The following is an 18,830-nucleotide window of genomic DNA, read 5'->3' as shown; positions in this document are numbered from 1 at the left end:
AGGTTCAAGACAAATTATGAAATTCTGTTTACTAAATAAAGACAGATCTAAAACTAATGAAAAATTTTCTTTTTTCAATTTATAACTTATTTATGAATTTTAATCAAGAAAAACGTAATAATAAGTTTTTCTATGAAGTCACAGTGTGCTTTTTCATACACAAATTCCATAGTAATTTCGTGTTTCGACGTTTAGTAAAACGTAACTGATTTGAGTAGTTGAAACTAGCCTATTGTATCTAGTTTAGTTTTTTATTCGTGGTAGAGTTGAAAGAGAAAGGCCTAGATGTTCATACTGCGATCAAATTCAGGATGTTCTGAAGAAATGTCAGGTCAAGAGACAGTAATCTCATCCGGCGAGCATGTATGAAGTCTTTGATGAGAGTGGAGGAAGCGAAGGTGGTGAGCCAGGATAGTGGGGAGTGGAATTTCGTGGTCTCTGCCTACTCCGACGGGAAATAGGCGTGATCTTATGTATTTATATGTTTGTTTGTGTGTTTGTTTGTAGTTTATTAAAGTGTCATCTTAGTAGCCGTGGTAGCCCAGTTGGTAGAACGCTTGACTCTCAATTTGAGGTCGCTATTTCGAATCTCAGCAAAGACATTTTTTTTTATAGAACATCTAGGGCCCTGTGCCGAGGTTTTTCTTGCAGCTTCTTTTCCCCGGCTATACAGATTGTGAGAAGCTGCAGTAGTTTTAGGCAGATGAGACGTTCGTTATGTATAAATTGACGATTTAAAGTGTAACTATGTTACCTACTGAATATTTATTTTAATACTAGAAAATTTTTGAATTTGATTTGACCTAAACCAATGACTTACGAATTTGTTTTCGAATTCATGTTTGGATCATAAATGATTATCAGCAGCGAAGGAAAACATCCTGAGGAAACCCACATTCCCGAGAAATGCATTTTCGGAGGTATGTGACCTAACTTGTATTGGGCTGGTTTTGCCTTCGCGGGTTGGAAGGTCAGACAGGCAGTCTTCTGCAAAAAACTGGACCTGTTAAATCTTCAGGTTAGGTAAGCGGACCCCGTGAAAAACGCGATAACGCTAGAGATGATGATGATTGAATGATTATAAATCTTAATGACGATGTTTAAGGAAGCTTTTATGACTATTTAGTAATCTGTGTTTTTATTACAAACGAGCGGAAATTAAAATATAATAACTATTCGCTAAGCACTTACGATGTTCTTTAAGTTTCACGTTTTAAAGATGGAAAATGTAACGGATATGTTCAATTGACGGCGAAACAGACGTTTTGCTTCAGTCAAATATGCGATTTCAAATACAAAAATACGATCATCCAGTTTTGAACCTGCAACCATCTCTTGTATCACGGAATCATTAGAACTTCTACGATAGGTTGTCATGCAAGTATAAGGATTATTTATCAAAGTGAAAGAAACATTCAACGGTGTGTTAGGATCGTACTGAGTGGAAGCCGTAAGTCTCTGCCTGACCCAATGGAAGATAGGCGTGATCTTACGATATCAGAAAACTAGCAAATTCAGGCCCTTCTAATTCCGATCCTGGATTCCCGCCTATGTCTCAACCGAGAACCGATCGGCTACCGGGCTGAGCTATTATCCGCATAATGGACTCACTGAGCCACAGAGCGGCGCATCGACTCACGGCGGAAACTGTTAATCGCAGGACTAACTGGAACCTCGGCGCAAATGAGCCACTGCACGCGCTGTTACGTCGACAGCTGGCTGGTTAAACTGGTGCAAATATTTTCATTACAATACGAATATTTTCATACCGCGGAAATATCTCAGTATACATACAACAAGTATACATTTTACAATACGCTCCGATTGATAAGCAGCTTGGAATTTAGTATGTTTTTATTTTCCTAACTGTTCATGGAATATGAAACAAGCAATACCAATACATTCGCTTACACAAACATACCTACTTAATTTCTTATACTCACGAATACAATTTAAAATCATAAATCATACCAATTAACACCAAAAACATAATATTTACTTCCACGCGGATTGAAAACTGTACTAATTATAATTATAATTACAATCCTCACAACACCGGTGCCCGTTTTGAATACAGCTAATTGCAATGGAACAAAACTGTTCATCCATTTTATGACGTTACATCACCACATACCATACACGCACTTGTTTGATAGACAGGTATATTTAAAAAATATCTTTGACTGATGTTTCCAGATCATTTATCAAAATTAAGAGTGGTTACACGCCTCTTTGCCCGGGCGTCGCATTAGTTTTCTTACCGTTAGGATGTTTGGTAAGCGATACGGGCGCTGCGCGGTTCCGCTAGAAAGAACTGCTAGCTGTTGGTATTCTGATTGCTTTAATGCTGAAACTTATCTATCTTTTATGTTAAATTATGATAATAGATATATAATATAACAATATGAGTCATCGTCCAACAACATACTGTCGCATGTGTGAAGAGGAAAAAGTTTTGCAAGAATCTAGCGATCGTTACCAGAAACTTTTTATTACTGTTACGTGTTACAATTAATGTTTTCTAACACGTAATAAATCACCAGCAATCAAAAATCACTTAATTAAAAAAAATATTCGCGCAATCACCGCAATTCACACACTTCCAGACATAACATAATTCAATGCTCAAAATAGCTACTTAAATTCTTATCAATTTGCCGTCTACGTGCCTAGCACTAAGTAATTTAGTTATTAGATCACCAAATTCAGAAGGTTTACATAACACTGTTGAATGAAAGTGCGAATGAAAGCTCACGAATGTTTTCCTCGATCAACTAATGTTCATTGGGTTGATGATCTCGTAATTCAAATGTAAAACAAGGCAATCGTGACTGTGGGGGATTAGTGGGGTAATAAGCATGATTACTATCACCTGTCTAAGTATATCTTATTGCAAATGAGCCACTAATTGCTCTCCTCTGATCATTTTGATCGCTTGATTGATTCTTCCGTGCATGATAATGTTATGCTGCATTGTATAAAAATAGAAGTAAGTAAGTAATGTTTTTTGATGGCTTTACTATCTATCTAACGAGCCTTTAAATACATTTTCAATTATACAATTTTATGCATGAAAGTTTGACCTGTCGTACTTCTTATGATATATAATTATGTGGTTCATTGTTTGTTGTTACCTACTCTTGTATTTTTTTTTATGCGAATCATAAGTACTTTATTAAAACTGCCAAGAGTGTCCGATTTTCACTCCAGGAATAAGTAGGATAGGAACTACTTATTATCATAACAGCATCACGCCGGTACCTCCGAAGGAATAAGGGGTAGGGATAGTTATGTTTATCCCATGTATTAGGAGGCGAGCCTAGTGCCATTAACCGAGTACCAGTCCTGAAAACCATGTGATATCAAATTATCTATGATCCAAACATGAATTACCTCCAAATAGCCCCTAGTAGCGAGAAAAAGCACCTAGTAGGCCAGTATGGTAGTCGCAACTAATTCGAAACTGACTCATTGCGTTGCTTTTCAGTTGCTACTGCAATTAGGGCTTCTCCATGTTTACCATGAGGGATAGTTTAGCCAACATACTTGGCCAATATGAAAATTAAACTTAATATCCAAAGAAATTATATATATAATTATATATTATTTTATTTTCAAGTTCATAATCTGTACATAAATTAGACGGTTGCTAGTTGGTGATTTGTTTCCCTTTACCTTCAGATATTTCAGATTTATCTTTACATTTTATAGTCTCACTTCGAAATCACGCATATACATAGGAAAGATTGGTTAACAGAAATGAATGGAAGAGGAATATTTGTTGTCCCGACCCCACCTAGAGTGGGATAAGGGCAGGAGGATAGATTGTAAAGATGTTTCACAGATTCGAGAAGAGTGAACGAATCAAGTAGGTTAAGATAAAATATATTAGTCTCTCGAAACGGTAGCACGGTTTCGCCACCTTCATCAGGCGGCCAAGCAGACGGTATCAAGTCCGATACGATCAGGGAGTAGCCCTCACATCGGCGGAACCATCTCACGTGCCATGCAATCTGCAACATTATCTGCAGCCCGCGCTATAACTTAGCCCGTATGTGGGCAAGGTTAGGCAAGGTACTTACGATTCTCACCTCAAGTCTTCTCGCGATCTGTAACAGATAACAACACGTCTTAACAATAGCCTATTAGCCACGAACCGAATAATTTGGGTAATCAGATACACGGGGCAACTTTCCATGGAATTAGCTTAATGCGCGCCATGCATAATGTGAGAGTAATTTGTTTTTCGGTGCTCAACGAAATATTTAGTGCGAATAATGTTCTTAATTTCCAAAGCACTAATTCGAGCATGGTTTTCATTGTGTGCGCTTCATATCTTCATAATGTTAATTACTCCATGGCGCCATTTCTATTTTTACATTGTTACATGTCAGTTCATTACTTTCATTACCCTTGTCTGTTTAATTAGCTTTTGTTATGCATGTTTTTATGTTATAGTTCATGTGATTTATATTTGAAAATCAGTAAAGTAATAAACGTAAGTCGAGTAAGATTTTAGCTTAGTGTACTTTTAATGTTATAGAGTGTATTTAAAGAAGAAGTATTAACAAACTTTATTAAAGAATGCTATTCAAAGCAAATATTATTTTTTTAAGTAAAAAGACATAATATTTTTATGCCAAATGTACTTAGACAGTGGTCATGAACCTATCAGGCACATCTTAATTTTATTTTAAGTTATACTTGTAATTTTCTTATCAACCGCAACGCGAAGGTATAGGTAGTTGACAGCATAAAAATTTATGGAACTCATGTCAATTTTTGACCAAAATCTTAAACAACCCTTCCAACATTTGAACATTGGCGTAGAACTCAATAGAATTAAGTTGCCAGCATTCGTTAAACGAGTTGTATAAAAGTGAGATATTTGATTCGTCCGCGTTATTGTTTCATTCACTAATTTATTTTCAAATTAACAGCTGTCAATCATCTGTTTGCCTTTCTTTTTAGCGGGATAGAAAATAATACATGTGAATATATAGCTTAAATAAAACTAAGAGGTGTTTGCATAGGTAAATCATAAGTAAATTAAAAATCAAAAATCGGTAACCACAGCTATCAAAGAGAAAATTAAATCGAAAAAACCTGACTCGGACGGGACTTGAACCCGCACTTCACAGCGGGTGCTCTTCTCATCCCTGCGAAATATTCGATCTATCAACCTTTTGTGAGGCATGAGGCATGCCATACCCCGCTGGAACAAGTTTCCTTCAAAGGCACGTAACCCTAAAAACCGTAAGCAGGAATTAATCAAACGAGTTAGTATGCAAAACGCCGACATCCTGACAAGCGGCGACCGATCAGAAGACAGACAAAAAGCGCTCATTAATATTGATTGTCCGTAATTTCTCCTCCGTGACCACACATGATTTATATGGTAATAATTCACACTTTAAATGACATCTTAATTGGATGTATTAGTGTCGTCATTGTATTACGGTCATGTCGTTCAAAACATAAACATAAACATCCTATATTCGTCCCATTGCAGGGCAATAAGTAAGTATTATTCTAGAACGTTCTATTTCCGGCAACGTTTGAAATTTATTAAAAATATTTATATTTATTTAATAGTAAAACAAAACGCCTTAAGGCAAATTTCTCTATCAACACCTCACAAATTTTCTTTTTACGACATAATCATCATCTTCAAAGTTTTCCTATTAATCCGTCAATAACTATAGATTAAAACATTAAAACGAAGATAACAAGCAATTATTGCACATCAAAAACCAGTGGAGGCTACCTGGCGGCGTGTTAGTTTGATTTATAGACATGTAAGTCCAACGCATACTGAGGCGATACCGCAAGCTGGCCGAAGAGCGGGAATTATGAGGAGTTTGAATGGAATTGCGCCGTGTCCGCTGCCGCCGCCGCCACAGCGGGTTTTTGTACGCATGCTTAGAACGCATAGGTACGCAAAGTTGCGTAAAACGCGTTCGGTACCACCGCTGTGAGCAGCGAGCTTTATTCACTCGGAACTAAATTCATTTAGTCAATTTAATTACTTAATCGAAGCGGACAAATGAAAGCGGCCAATCAGTTTACTGTTAACTTATAAATGCATCGACCGACGATACCTACTTCGGTGCATTCGAAGTACCTCAATTAAAGGTGAAATCGCTGGTAATAAGTTAGTTTGAAATAAAGTTCCTACTGATTGAAGTTGGGTTATACACTAATCCTGTCGATTACGCATCCCTTTAAGGCGGATGCACACATTGCGAGGCATGTGCTCCGCACGCCATACGCCACACGCCTTGCTCCAAGTTAAGTATACATACGTAGCACACACACATTGCGAATCATGCGGCACACGGCGTACGGGGCACATGCTTCGCAATGTTTGTATCCGGCTTTAGGGTTACGTACGGTAGTACCTACGCGGTTACGTACAATCTCTCTATGTGTAAATGGTTCAGACTATTGCTCCTAAAGGTTAAGGCGTGAAAATGTAATATACCTACCGATATAAAATATTAACTTTCGCATGTATGATATATATGTGTGTATATATGAAATCGTAACTACTAAGGGGGATGATTCGGACCATGATTCTGAGTTAACATTTTCATGAATTTTCCGACATATTAATGTTTTTTTTTCTTTCACTCTATTCAGTTCCATACTTTTGCGACGGAAAATTCCACTGATAGGTATCAACTCAGAATCATATTCTGAATCATCCCTCAAAGTTTTCGTTACGTTGTCATTAACACCCTGTATGTTTAGTGTAGGTAGTACATTTAAAAGAAATGAAGCAATATAATTTGTACCTATGTAGTTTTTAGTCTGTGAAAAAGTATCTGGTAATGTTAGAGGCTGTTGTCTCTAGGACATTCGAAAGTCACATTGCCCTATATGCTGGGCATATCGTATAACGTGGGTAATAGTGTGACTTCGCTTCTGAGCATTCATAGAACAATACCTGCTAGTAAGCGCGTTAATCTTACACATTCAATGTCATCTATCCCACGGCATGGTCAACAGTGGGAACTCTTCAACAATACTGTTCTTCGTACGGTCACGAGCATTAATATGTATACACTTTGGTACCTTGTCACATTAACTTTTTTGACAAATTGAACTGTAAGTCTTACTAAATGTCAAATATGCTAGTGCGACATAGTCCTAAAGTGGGTACATTATATTGCTCACTGTACCACCCAACAATTTCTACCGGAAACACACTACAGTACAAACATAATCATTAATCATACGCAAACAAATAATAGTTAGTAACTAATATTTCTACTTTTCTGTTTTTAGTGCGTGAATTGATGAATTCGTCTAACTTTTGCCTATTAATTTGTAACTAATATTCTGTTAGGTTAAGGACTACTTATTAGGTTAATAATATCATTTATTTTATTGCTTTTGTGAATCAGAAACTTATTGGCACTTTTTACAATCGGCTATTATCTCATGCGTTTTTGTGTCGTAGGTCGTATGAGGACATTACTACATCCATAAAGTACATGAACATTTCCGGGCCTTTTGATCTTTTTAAAGAAGCTGGATTTAAATAACAGTAACTATATTTTGATGAATCTGTATTGTATATACACCCACTCCGCGCCGGTCAATGTTTAATTCCTATATAATAGGAAGCCAGCTAGTCTATAGCCAGTAACCCGGAACAAATCCTGGAAACCACGTGATATAAATTCTATGTTCTATGAGTCTATGATCTAAACTAGAATTCAAACTCATAAATTCGAATTCAGTGGAATCGATATGCCCATCAATCCAATATTATCAACAAGTTTTGTATCATTCCAATCCCCTCCGATAACTAATAATATAACAGGTACAGGTATTAGTTACTTAATAATAGCATTCATCCATCACTAAAGCACGTTTCATTAGGCTTACCACAAAAAACGTTTCAAAAAGCATATTCATATACTTTTACATAGTTTGACTGATGTTTCCGGTAAGTTATAGGAAACTTGACAGTGAAAGTGATTCTCACAGCCATATTTTTTCTTTTTTGCGGTTGTCAGTGTCTTAACGCCATTAGGGTCGACAAGAGCTAAGAAGTACCCAGTAGATGGACACAAGAAATCTGTTAATGTACTTTATAATAATAGAACAACACTAGTACTTACTTCTAAAGTCACTCTAATTCTTTCCTTAGATATGTTTACAAGTTACAAAAGGAAACTTTTAAGAAAAATCTTGTAAGTACCTACGCAAATGCTTTTTTGTTAGTACAGTCATGCATGAGCAATATAATGTACCCACTTTAGGACTCTGTCGCACTAACATATTTGATTTTTAGTGAGACTTACAGTTCAATTTGTCAAAAAAGTTAATGTGACATGGTACCAAAGTGTATACATACTAATGCTCGTGACCGTACAAGAGCTAGAGCTAGATGAGAGAAAATTGCATGATATTTTTGTATCAATATGAAATGATAAACTATACAATAAATGAATGAATGAGGAGCTCGGTGGCGCAGCGGTTAACGCGCTCGGTCTGCGATTGTTGAAGTTAAGCAACTTTCGCAAAGGCCGGTTATAGGATGGGCGACCACAAAAAAAAAGTTTTCATCTCGAGCTCCTCCGTGCTTCGGAAGGCACGTTAAGCCGTTGGTCCCGGCTGCATTAGCAGTCGTTAATAACCATCAATCCGCACTGGGCCCGCGTGATGGTTTAAGGCCCGATCTCCCTATCCATCCATAGGGAAGGCCCGTGCCCCAGCAGTGGGGACGTTAATGGGTTGATTTTGCTTATAAACATAGCATATATAGCGTAGACAGAGGTGTATATAGTACAACCACTCTTCGCCAGCTATGTTTAAGTCGTGTAAAAGGGGGCGAGCCTATTGCCACTATCCGGGCACAAAAACTAGCAATTTACAAAGATGTAGCAAGTAGATACTTATCATGATACTGTTAAAAGTAAGTCCCGGGCTATTTAACATATTAAGTACATTGCAAATTAATCGTCCTATTTAGATCCACTGATAAATAAAACCAAAGCAAGTACATTAAGAAAGAAAGAGACATATACATCGTCAATCTCCTGTACTAAAAGGTAACTACACAAATCAATGGTCAACCAGGAACCTGGTGCTTTACATCCATAAATATAAACATAAATCCATCGAGATCTAGCGTAAATGTCTGTCTTTAAATCAAGACTAGACAAAAATGCACGAAACCTCTACTGTAGATAACTTTTATTTCATCTAGTATCTATGTATAGTTTGTCTTTATTTAAAGGACTATTTATAAACAAAGTAATAGTAAAAATCGATATATCCTAACGGTCTCCTCGGTTTCCTTAATTCTTGGTTATTTCCGCGGAAATTGGTCGGAGCGGTAGTCTGCTATTCAAATCAAGCTAAGATAAATATGAAGAAATGCCGTGTTCATGCTAACACACCCTCAGCGCTCCCCGTTTGTCTGGCCAAATAGTGAATGCCATATGCGGAAAAAATTAGAATAAGTTACGTTGAAAAAGCTCCGAGTTGTGTGCTCTTCGGCCATGTCACTAATGACGTTCATATTTAAGCCACACAATCAAAAATCATGACAAAAATGAAAGACACGCAGCATTCATGTTAACAAATGCTTGAAGATTTTTCCATGAAAAGAGTCATAGTCTGAATTCCAAAACGGCATTATAATATACGAATTACATAAATGCCGTATAATTGATTACTAACAAGGAAGATTGAAACTGCGTAATCGTCGAGGAAATTGCAATGTCGTGACAAAATAATCGCACGCAAATATTATAATAGCCACATGCTCATTTGGTGATAACATCGATGCGTGGACAATAATCAAAACAATTACTGCAAGGACTAATTATATAGGTACTTATTATAGGCTTTTTATTTATAAAGCCTTTCACAACATCAGTTCATTATAATCTATCCTAATGATGACTCCCTTTGCTTCGGAAGCTAAGCGGTTGGTCGCGGGCTACTAGCCAAAACACCTCCACCAAACCGCAATGGAGCAGCGTGGTGGAGTGTGCTCCATACCCCTTCCGGTTGATTGAGGGAAGACCATCAGTGGGTCGAATCTATATTCGACGCCTATGCTGTTAATGTTATAATCTATCCCAAAACAACGCTTAAAGACCAAGGACAATCGCCCAGTGCCGACAACGTCGTCGAGACGGTCGTCTCTGTACTTTAAGCGCTAAGTTACTTCTTCTGGTGACTTGTATGCCTCTAACTAATACCTATCATGCATGTGCAAGATACCACATCTTTTTATAGAATATTTTTACCTCTTTCATATAGTTTTTTTTCCTTTATAGTAATTGTTTTTTGATAATGACTTTGTCTTTTGTCTTCTTGTTAAATTATATTGCTGCTTGCTCGAGAACTGTTCTTTTATTGGTAGGTCGCCAATAATGCATATATGACCATAATAAAAACCTTTCCAAAGTTAATGTTTATACTCGTGATAGTCAAGACTTATATTTTGTTAATGTTTGTCTACTCTATTATTATCATTAAAAACAGAACCCTTTCATCCTTTCGTTTTTAAACATTCTCCGCCCAGTAGCAAACATTATTTACTCTAACCACTAATAAATCTAGTAATTAAAATTTCAGTTTTAATAAGGAAGCTTGTTACACTGCTAAATTACAGAGGCGGCGTGGCGGAATCAAACCGACCTACCCATGTATACAACACGTATAAATCGGTTCATAAACGCAAGAGGACATAAAAGTGCGGAATGCAAACGGTACTAGTTACCGGCGGCGGCGGCCAATGGCCATCCGCTTATAATTCCTACCTGCGCGGCGCCCGCGCGGCCGAGCACGTATTCAGCAACATCTGGTCTGTGCATAGTTTTTCATGTTAGAAACAGTCGTGCTGCCATCGGCATGCGTCTCTAGTCTCTGACACGCACTGGATGAGCATGCTATGTGCTTGGAATTGTTTCGTTTATGCTAGAACCCAGAAAACAATTACAACCATCTTTAGCAAATTCTTTGATAAAAAATCTTGACTTTTTCCGTTCATTACTTTTTTACATACAAATACCTATAAATAACCTTATACCGCTACTTTTAAAACTGTACCTTTTAATGAATGTTTATGGGTGAATCAATACGCAAAGTCAATTACGCAAAACCAAAATTAAAAAACCAGACGAAAGCAATAACATAATTCACTTTTCTCTGCCAACTGTTATAATTGGGAAAGTTAATAAAACTCAAGAAAACCGTTTAAACCCAACCATATTGGACAACCAATTAAACATAGAAAATGGAATAATGTGGTAATTGGTTCATTACACAACCTTAAAAGAAACTTTGCTCTTCAAATAAAAGATAAAAAGTGCAAAGATACCGACCGGAAATCTGTTCACATAAAAACGATTAGTTTGAGATAAAAATGTTTCAAATGTGGTATTCAACAATTAACTCTTTTGCGATTATTGTTAAAAACACAAAATTAAATTAAAATGTGACCAATATAGAGATGCGACGGTCAATGACACAAATTAGACCGCAATTAGGGTTCAAAATAATCAAAAACAAAGTTGTTAGATGATTCAACTGCATTTTGAGAATCTTGATTAAATAATTGCACCATCTGTGGTCGGTGATTAGTAGAGACACGCGGTTTCAACTGAAAGAAAGATATCGAAAACACCATATAGACAGCAGTGGAATGTTCCAAACGCGAAATTAACGATAACATTAATTCAATAGAATTGTCTGGAGGTATAAAAAAATCATGATGACTCTCCAACTTGTGTTTGCATAATACGAGGTAAGGACCGCCCAAGAGCACTCGAAACATAGGATAAAGATGTTAAGTGTTATGTTAAAAATATTTCAAAAAGCGGCTAATAGTCGCGGTAAACAAACCCTGGACAAGGCAAAGGCGTGCCTGCTAGTCACTTTTTAACCACTTTTAACCATCAACCGCAACACGGACTAAAATATAAACATTGTTTTTAAAATATCAACACTCCCCAAGCAGGATATTACAGATCAATTGCACTTTTATACAACGTAAAATTGAAAGTAAACGGCAGTACAAGCAATTTATTGAAAGTTAACTGCCTTTACATTTCATCTTTAAGAAAAACGACCTCTTTAGCCATGAATATCCTAATTAATCTTATCTTTTTTCTTTCTCTATTTCACAGGGCTTTTGAAAAATAAATCAAATGATACTTACAATGAAGTACAAGAAAGACAGATCTCACAATATAATAAATATTCTCGTCAGCCGCTAGTGGACGTACGCGTCAATCATTCGATAAATTCCATCGCGACTAATAAAGACACTGGTAAAGAAACTGCTGAGATCTGTGCGAACGACGCTATGATACTCGTATATAACGAAAGCGGACGAGCTTTCCTCACCAGAGACGAATCAGGAAATCAAACTGTCTGATTAGGTAACGTAGAGGAACGAAGGCGTTTTACAAGCACGTCAAACGCAATAGATTAACGATTGAGACGGCTGGGCAGTAACATAAACCTATCCAGATCGTAAAGGTGGCTAGATCTGATTAACTGTCGTTATTGCTGAGCTGAGATATCTCAGTGGGAAAGCTACAATTTGCCACTGAATTATACATGGATGTAGATTTAATGTCTTATGATTGTTTATTTTCAAAATACTAAAGACATTTGTACGAGTGATAGTTTTAATAATACGGGATTTCTTACCACTACCGGTAAAGTCTTTTAATATATAAATATGAAGATATAAAATGAAGTATTTTAATGCTCTTTAGAAAAAGATAAAATAATTAGTTCTTTCCAGGCGTAATTTAATTAATAACGAAACAGTAACGGTCAAATGGAAAACACATTGCTGAACCCCACACAAAAAGATGTTCAGACAAGAGTTGCCTTTCAAAGCTGTCGCATATAATTGGTTCAATCAATACTTATAGAGATGCCTGTATGATGTTTTTGCACTCAACTTTTTACACCAGGCGAGGCGTAAGGCCTTATGCGGCGTAAAATAGAAGTGCGGAAGTGAATGCGTGTAATTTGCCTGCATCGGTTAGAGATGGGCGTATCATCTGGTAATGATCCGTTGAAGAGATGGTTTCATACTTATTAGAGGCTCATGGCACACGTACCACAGACACCTACAGTTACCATGACTAATGTGAATGTTCAAATAAGTCTGACCTCAACTATGCTAATATTTATTAATTGTAAGTCAGATTTACAACACTTTATGTTTATTTCCCTTGAGTACTGCGTTAAAGGTACTAATACTTGCTCTTTACAAGCAAATGTGTAACATAATATTGTAGTTGAAGCAGAAGCAAGTAGAAATATTAGCAGATAATCATGTGTAACTGCGATGAATAAGGCAGGTCCTAGGACTATACCCTGGGGCAGCGATGAAATGAAATTGATCCGCCACCTCGCGTTAGCAAGCAATCGGGAGCCTCCTAACGGAAAGTTCTTATTAGACAGGAATTATGACATTATTACAGGCATAACTTGTTGCTTTTTGTAACGATGCAGGCTTTTTCCTTATAATAAGTACCATATCTAGCATAACTGTAGTCCTGCCTATCGTACGTAAGGTTGTTTAGTGTGGTGCTTGCAAAATGGGTGTAAAGGAATTCTTTATTAAAACGTCGTGGTAGTTTTGAGGCAGGTAACATTCTTTACACCATGTATGAGTTAAAGTTTTACAGACCATTGAAAGTAGCCTCATAAAACTAACACTGACTAATTATTGGAAACAAAGACTTCAAGAAAAAATTTGTTCATAAAAGTCAAGGCAGATTTGTACGTCCCTTTGGATCTTAGTTAAGTACTTAAGTATTATTTTAAGGTATCCCAACGATGCGCTTTTTGTAGCCAAACCAATATATCTCCTAATTCAGTCCAGATTGACCTAAGTCAACTCCCGGAAATTAAAATTTGCCAACCGTAGCCATAGCAACGCGTCCGGCAGATATTTCTATGACATGTGACGATCGTGGGAATTCTCCCGTCGTCAATGTAACGACGCTGCACTGAATATCTGACGTAGGTATATTTCCATTTCTGGTTGTTGGCTGGGTAACGAGGGGTTGGCTAATCAGATGAGCTGGTATACGAAATATTTGACATCATGTGGTTGTAAAGATTATAACGTCGATTCCGTATACCTCAGATTTCTACTAATAAGAATCTTATCTATTAAAATATAATACAAAACAATAGACAAAATATTTGGTTGAAATTGATAATTTTCTGACAGTGTAGGGGACTTTTTTACACTATTTGATATCCTATTTGCATCTGCCAGTTATATTCCGGATATGCTATCAAACATTGAGACACAGGTGGTGAAACAAGCTCTTGAGTATTCTATTTATACAGATAGTTTACTTTTTAATTTTGAAATTGTAATTTCTTTTAGTGTTTTTCATGTTATTTATAGTCTTATTTTTTCTTTTTGTTTCTTTTTTTTTTCATTCAATGTTTAATTTTGTTGTTTTAGTTTGTACTAGCTTTTGCCCGCGACTTCGTCCGCGTGGTGTGTTATATAAGAGAGAGATCTTTGTGTGTGTGGTGCATATCAAATTTCAAGCATCTAACTTATGCAGTTTAGATTTTTTCATACAATTTTTTTCCCAATAACTCCCATTTTTCAAAATACAGCCAAAAATAAACTTTTTATTTACTAAGGTATGCATGCATGCTAGATTGAATCAATTGATTGAATAGATTTTTTTTTAATTGATTGTTTATTGAGTTTTAATTTTAATACACACTTCCTCTCTTCCCTTCAATGTTGCTGTGCCCTACAGGGTCCATGTTTTAGTTCCTATGCCTATGTAACACCCCATTGTACTACATGGAATGCAATAAATAATTTAATTGAATTGAATTGAAAACATCTATCTTACGCGGTTTCGATTTTTTCATATAAATGTTTTTTTCCCGCTAACTCCCGTTTCCGTGGGAATTTTGCAATATCCTATTGCAACTAAGCTTTAAGTTAACTAAGGTACCTGCATGCCAAATTTCAAGCATCTAACTTAAGCGGTTTAGATTTTTCATACAAAAGGATTTTCCCGCTAATTTCCGTTCCCGTGGGAATTTCGGGAATTCCTTTCTTAGTGCACCTCTACGGTACTTAAGCTATGTCCCTTCCAAATTTCAAATGCCTACGTTTAGCCGTTCAGGCTATGCGTTGATATGTCAGTCACTGAGTCAATCAGTTTCTCCTTTTATTTAGATTTGATTTTTTCATACAAATGTTTTTTCCCGCTAACTACCGATCCCGTGGTTTACTAAAGTACCTGGTTTAGATTTTTCATACAAAAGGATTTTCCCGTTAATTCCCACTCCCGTGGGAATTTCGGGAATTCCTTTCTTAGTGCACCTCCACGGTACCTAAGGTACCTGCATGACAAATTTCAAACGTCTAACTTGAGTGGTTTAGATTTTTCATACAAAAGGATTTTTCCGCTAATTCCCATTCCCGTGGGAATTTCGGGAATTCCTTTCTTAGTGCACCTCCACGGTACCTAAGGTACCTGCATGACAAATTTCAAACGTCTAACTTGAGTGGTTTAGATTTTTCATACAAAAGGATTTTCCCGCTAATTCCCGTTCCCGTGAGAATTTTGGGAATTCCTTTCTTAGTGCACCTCTACGGTACCTATGGTACCTGCATGCCAAATTTCAAACGTCTAACTTGAGTGGTTTAGATTTTTCATACAACAGGATTTTCCCACTAATTCCCGTTCCCGTGGGAATTTCGGGAATTCCTTTCTTAGTACACCTCTACGGTATTTAAGGTACCTGTATGACAAATTTCAAACATCTAACTTGAATGGTTTAGATTTTTCATACAAAAGGATTTTCCCGCTAATTCCCGTTCTCGTGGGAATTTCGGGAATTCCTTTCTTAATGCACCTCTACGGTACCTAAGGTACCTGCATGACAAATTTCAAACGTCTAACTTGAGTGGTTTAGATTTTTCATACAAAAGGATTTTCTTGCTAATTCCCGTTCTCGTGGGAATTTCGGGAATTCCTTTCTTAGTGCACCTCTACGGTATCTAAGGTACCTGCATGCCAAATTTCAAACGTCTAACTTGAGTGGTTTAGATTTTTCATACAAAATGATTTTCCCGCTAATTCCCGTTCCCGTAGGAATTTCGGGAATTCCTTTCTTAGTGCACCTCTACGGTATCTAAGGTACCTGCATGCCAAATTTCAAACGTCTAACTTGAGTGGTTTAGATTTTTCATACAAAAGGATTTCCCTTCACTACTCTGCTCCTATTGATTGCAGCGTGATGAAAAGTATACTATAGCCTGTCCAGGAGTGTGAAGAATAATTGTACCAAGTTTCATTAAAATCCGTCCAGTAGTTTTTGTTTCTATAAGGAACATACAGACAGACAGACAGACAGACAGACAAAAATTTTACTGATTGCATTTTTGGCATCAGTATCGATCACTTATCACCCCCTGATAGTTATTTTGAAAAAATATTTAATGTACAGAATTGACCTCTCTACAGATTTATTATAAGTATAGAAGATATTGTTTTCTCGTCATACAGTGCATCGGGCCATACTGTAATGTTGTATGTACTTTAATAAATAAATAGTGTGAAAAAGTCACCTACTTACACTTATTTCTTGTTAACAGCATCTAGTGATAGAAAATAAAGTAAATAATAGTGATACATTATCAATTTCGACCAAATATTTTGTCTATGATTTTGTTATGCATTCTATTTTCATAGAAAAGATTCTTATTCGCAGAAATCTGAGGATCTACAACAAACAATTGTCAAAAAACATGGATCGGACAGACTCTGATAACGTTGTGATACAATATTGACAGAAAAATATCGACAGTTCGCAACATATCAATCAAAGTGACTCAACCCCATAAGTCACTACTCTCGCACAGGAAACGCTGATTAGCTAATAGAATTGGATTATTGGATTAACGAGCACGTAGAATGTTTACTCGCAGTCTGTCACCAGACTGAAGCTAGACGCAGCCGGTACCGTTGTTCATCAATTACCGGAGCACGATGTTACTGTTACGAGTAATAGGGTTGGGATCGGAGAAAAAGGATTTTTCGATATCACTACATAGTATAAAACAATGTCGCTTTTTCTGTCCCTATATCCCTATGTACGTTTAAATCTTTAAAACTGCGCAATGGATTTTGATGCGGTTTTTATTAATAGATAGAGTGATTCAAGAGGAAAGTTTATATGTATAATAACAACCATTAAATAGTGGAGAAATACTGTTATTTTTGAGGTTTTTAATGTGATGTCGTAAATAATTTAATTTTTTCCTCAGCATTGCACCCGAGCGAAACCGGGGCGGGCCGCTAGTTATTAATATAATACAAAAGCTCTTCACTATATTCCTAATTAGATTAGTCAGAAATACGTCCATGAACAGAACCCACGCTTCTCTACACTACATCTTCGACGATTGGCTGACTACGTTTTGATTTTCACTTTCCCATATCTTGTTTTCTAAGTGATGTAGATGTACTTTATTTGTATTGGAGTTGTCGTTTTAATGTTCAAAAGTGCTCTACCTTCATTACTTCTCTATGAATACAGCATCAAATCATATTAAACATAACGTAAACTTTATAGTTTTCTTTAAAATCTACGTGAGTACTTTCTTTTTTTAATTCAATATTTTCACCCGACAATTTAGCGACTAATGAATAATATAAACCACATCGATAAAGAGAAGAGTGTGTCGGGATCGAAGCAATTGGACTTTTAGTCTCCGCTTACAACGGTGATAAATAGGCATGAATTTATATATGTATGTACATCGATAAAAATATCGATACATTTACAACAGCCCTTGCAACTCGACCAGTGATTGAGTGTCCGGACGTGCCAAACACATGTCATTCGTTGTCTTCGTGCTAAAAGGGCCACGTTTATATAGCTAATTTCCCTTGTCTAACGGATACAGGTTTCATTAAGCAGTAAGTTGAAAGTAGGTATTTAATTATTTTAACGCTAGACATTGTTTCTTCTTCTTCTTCTTCCAGTGCCTGTCCATTACTTGACGTTGGCCGTCAGCTTTGAGAACTCGTCTCTGTCAGAAGCAAGACGAAACAGCTGTTCTACGGTTGTAACGCCGGTCCATTCGCGGATGTTCCGCAGCCACGACTTCCCTCGACGTCTTTTCCCTTCAATTTTGCCCATCATAATTAATTGAAGCAGCTGGTATCTTTCATTCCTAAGAATATGCCCCAAATACGCTACTTTCCGTTTTTTGACAGTTTGCATCAATTTCCGGGACATACCGACGCGTTGGAGAACCTTCGTATTGGTGACTTTCTGGGTCCAGCTTAATCGCAGCATGCGACGGTAGCACCACATCTCGAAGGCATCGAGACTCCGTCTAGTGTCTTCCTTAATCGTCCATGCTTCACAACCGTAAAGACATTGTTTAATGTAAGCAAAATATCCGTTACTAAGCGAATAATCAAGCTAAAGCAGATGAAGATTTTTAAACGGCTGTCCCCAGTTTGGTCAGGTTTGCAGGCTGATCACCTAATAATTAGATTCCGTGCTTTGTTAGGCACGCTAAGCTGTTGTTGTTAAGTGAGCCATGACAGGGGTCTTTGGCAGCTCAATAATAGCCCTGACACCAGGATAGCTGAATGGTGAGGTTGGTCACTAACCTAACCCAACCCACACAAGAGAAGAATAAGAACGGCTTGCTAGATAGCTCGAGAATTCGGATGGTTAGATGATGCTTAGATGCTTCCAGCCACCAGCAACATAGAAGATTAAGCTAAATATTTTATTCTCATACTCCATAAAAGGATATGTGTCTA

At 36.9% G+C, this 18,830-nt stretch overlaps 1 protein-coding gene across 2 annotated transcripts in view; it reads right to left on the bottom strand.

Annotated features, from left to right (window-relative positions):
- Positions 1-18,830, bottom strand: part of LOC126368661 (uncharacterized) — a 121,467-nt gene that overhangs the window by 68,703 nt on the left and 33,934 nt on the right. Inside the window, exon 2 of one of the 2 annotated variants that reach the window (XM_050012753.1) lies at positions 4,083-4,109. The gene's annotated coding sequence lies outside the window, so the exon portion shown is untranslated. The remainder of the gene's footprint in view (positions 1-4,082; positions 4,110-18,830) is intronic. The other variant, XM_050012754.1, reaches the window with a different exon arrangement.

The sequence above is a fragment of the Pectinophora gossypiella genome, chromosome 8 (genome assembly GCF_024362695.1).
Source record: "Pectinophora gossypiella chromosome 8, ilPecGoss1.1, whole genome shotgun sequence".
Taxonomy (NCBI): domain Eukaryota; kingdom Metazoa; phylum Arthropoda; class Insecta; order Lepidoptera; family Gelechiidae; genus Pectinophora; species Pectinophora gossypiella.
This window is presented reverse-complemented; position numbering and strand designations above follow the sequence as displayed.